The 3276-nt window shown below is 42.3% G+C and overlaps 1 pseudogene; it reads left to right on the top strand.

Annotated features, from left to right (window-relative positions):
- The first annotated feature begins 1928 nt into the window (after window positions 1-1928).
- On the top strand, window positions 1929-2958 carry LOC121487422 (annotated as a pseudogene).
- The last annotated feature ends 318 nt before the right edge of the window (window positions 2959-3276 follow it).

The following is a 3276-nucleotide window of genomic DNA, read 5'->3' as shown; positions in this document are numbered from 1 at the left end:
ATTTATGAGTTCACATCCCAGCTCCGCCATCTGCATGTCGCATGTACTTGGGTAACTCACTCAAGTTGTCTTGGCTCCCTTTTTTAAGTAATGTTGAGATAATAGAACCTTCTTCATGAGGTTGCTTTGAGGACCAAGTGAATTCATAAGTGCATGGGGCTTCGGGTGGAATGTGTGCTGCACAGTGATTTGGGGCACAGATGTGCACATGCTCATACATGTGTGCACACCTGAATCTCACCTGTAAGGCATGTGGCTTTCTCCTTTGAGGACAAAAAGAAATTGTCAAGTAGAATGTTAAATGCTAAAGAGTTCATAGATCATTTTGTCTATAATAATCCCCAGTTTTTATTATGGTGATTTTGACATCATCTTAATCAATACAGCATGTTAAAATTTCTAAGATCCCTCTAGGATCCAAGTAATTCTATAAGTTATCCCACATAGGCTTCTTGCTGGCAGGAGTGTGGGATGGTCTCAAAATGCCTTTTATAAATAAGCAGAATAGGCTTCTATCCGTGTGATGCTATTTCAGAGTTCAGTAACATTTATTTTACCTAAGACCTGCCTTATTAAAGTGCTAATACTCCTGAGATAAGTAACTGATCTTTTCTATCTTCAGTTATTTTTACCTTAGTGTGAATGCATTTCAAATCTTTTTTGAGTGAAGGCATGAGAGAAGATACTCAATATTCCTAAGGGTTGGAAGCAGGAACCTCGAAGGGTAAGAAGGAGTATGGAAAAGCAGGATTTCAGATGACAAAGATGAATTCTGTCCACATCACACTTTCACTCAGAGCAAAACACCCTTGAAGGAGTCATAATGCTAAACACCTAGGCTAGGCTGAGTCTTCGCTAGAAGTGGCAAGATAACCACTCCAGCCCCCTGCCCATGCCCCTGAAACACACACATACAGACACATGCAGACACATGTGCGCACACACACATGGACACACACACACACACACATACACACACACACATGACTCATTTCAAGTCTGCCTCCCTCAAGTCCAGGTTAATGGTGACTTTTGCTATTATTGTTGTTATTCTCTGGCTGTCATTTTGAAGCTTTTCCCCCCACAGATTTTAATTGAATGTTCCAGAGGGGAGATATTTCCAGCATTTAGTTTTGAACTTTTGCCTCACATTGTGACCAATTAAAATATGACTAACAACAGAACACATTTTCTTTTTCTTCCAGCATCACCCCCAACAGAGACCATGGAGCTTGAACGCCATATTATTATTTTCCATGCTGTTTGACTTAAAGCAGAGAAAAGTTTTTTTGTAAAGTTCTTTGAAAACTTTTTGACAATCTCATTTGGTCTTTTCTTTCTCCCATTCCACGATATATTGGGCAGAATTCTCTATGGTCTGCTTTCTCTCCAATTTTCATGTCAAACCTCCTTCTGTAATTTAGGGCAGCGGCCCCCACTGCATTACTGAAAGCCAAGCCATTATGGATGGCTTTAAAGATCATAGTAATACACAGATAGGGATGCAAATCCACCAGAGCCCAGCCTGGAGGGCAGCCCTCCACTTCTATCCCCGTGTGGCCACCTACCTCTTCCCCCATATCTTTGGCACATCCCTCAGGTTCCCAGTCACCTCTCAGTGAAGAGTTTACTGTGCAAAGAAAAGAGAGCACATCGTTGATGAAGAGCCAGGGTTTCCCTCTCCATATCTGAAGCATATCCATAATAGCACCCTTATGTCCCCCTGATCCACTTCCAGGAATTCCTCTTATTTCTTTGAGGTTGATTCTTTTCCTTTCTACCCACCTTTGGCACTTGGCTAGAAATGACTTCCCCTTCTACCTGGTGCATTTTTTATTCTCCCTTTTCACCATCTCTCAAACTGAAAAAATAGGCACGAACTCTTCCTTGTTCTCACAAACCACCCTGCAGACTCTGCCTCCTGCCCCATGACTTTGTCTTTCCCTTCCACCACCAGACTGCTGGACAGAAGAGTCCATGTTCTTGACTACGACCGCCTCAGCTACAGTTACACGCTGACACACTGCAATGTAGATCCCACCATATTAGATTATATTGATAGTGTGATAAAGATCCACGGGCTTAAACAAAGGTCAGGAAAGGACTTGGTGATTAGTAAATTGCCCTTGGATTCAGGCAAAGACTTTGGTAATAGGGATAATGTAAACTGGAAACAAGTGGAGCTTAAAACTCAACTGCTCCCCCTCTTTTCTGCCTAGAACCACAGAGGGTATGGAAAGGAAGAAAAAGAAGGTCCTGCTGTGCCAGAAACACTTAAGAAAAAGCAAAGGAATTTCACAGAGTTAAAGAAAGACCAAACGTCTAAGAAAGATGTTTGCCCAAAGAAGGCAAGGAGGAAGCTTACCTGTGAAAAGTTAAAGCATTACCGCAAAGAATATAGGCAGATGTACAGGATAAAGATTCGTGTGGCGAGGGTGGCAAGAAAAGCTGGTAACTTCTATGTACCTGCAGAACCCACACTAGCATTTGTCATCAAGGTCAGAGTATCAGTGGTGTGAGGCCAAAGGTTCAAAAGGTGCTGTAGCTTCTTCACCCTCAACAAATCTTCAGTGGCACCTTTGTTCAGCTCAACAAGACTTCAGTTAACATGCTAAGGATTGTGGAACCATATATAGCACGGGGGGGGGGGGGACAAACCTGAAGTCAGTGAATGAATTGATCTACAAGCGTGGTTATAGATCAACAAAAAGTGAATTGCCTGACAGGCAACACATTGATTACTTGATCTCTTGGTAAATATGGCATCATCTGTTCGAAGGATCGGATTCATGAGATCTCTACCATTGGAAAACGTTTCAAAGAAGCAAATAACCTCTTATGGCTCTTCGAATTATCTTCTCCATGAAGGAGAATGAAGAAAAAGACTACCTGTTTTGCAGAAGGTGGAGATGCAACAGGGAAGACCAGATCAATAAGATTATTAGAAGGACGACCTAAGATATTTACCATGATTATTATTTGTAATTTCATCATTTAATAAATGACTACTTTCAAATTGAAAACAACAACAACAGCTCAACTGCCCTTTTTTGGTTTTCTGAGCCAAAACTAGTCTGAGACTGCCTGGACCCAGAAACGGCAATAACCTTACTAGAGGGTGAGGGTGTCCGTGTCCACACTAGTCTTTGACATTGACCCTGTGGGAGATGATGAGAGCAGGAGATGGAGATCTGGCCTTGCTACAGGGAGCATGGACTAGTCTTTGACATTGACCCTGTGGGAGATGATGAGAGCAGGAGATGGAGATCTGGCCTT

Source organism: Vulpes lagopus, chromosome 1, assembly GCF_018345385.1.
Source record: "Vulpes lagopus strain Blue_001 chromosome 1, ASM1834538v1, whole genome shotgun sequence".
NCBI lineage: Eukaryota > Metazoa > Chordata > Mammalia > Carnivora > Canidae > Vulpes > Vulpes lagopus.
This window is presented reverse-complemented; position numbering and strand designations above follow the sequence as displayed.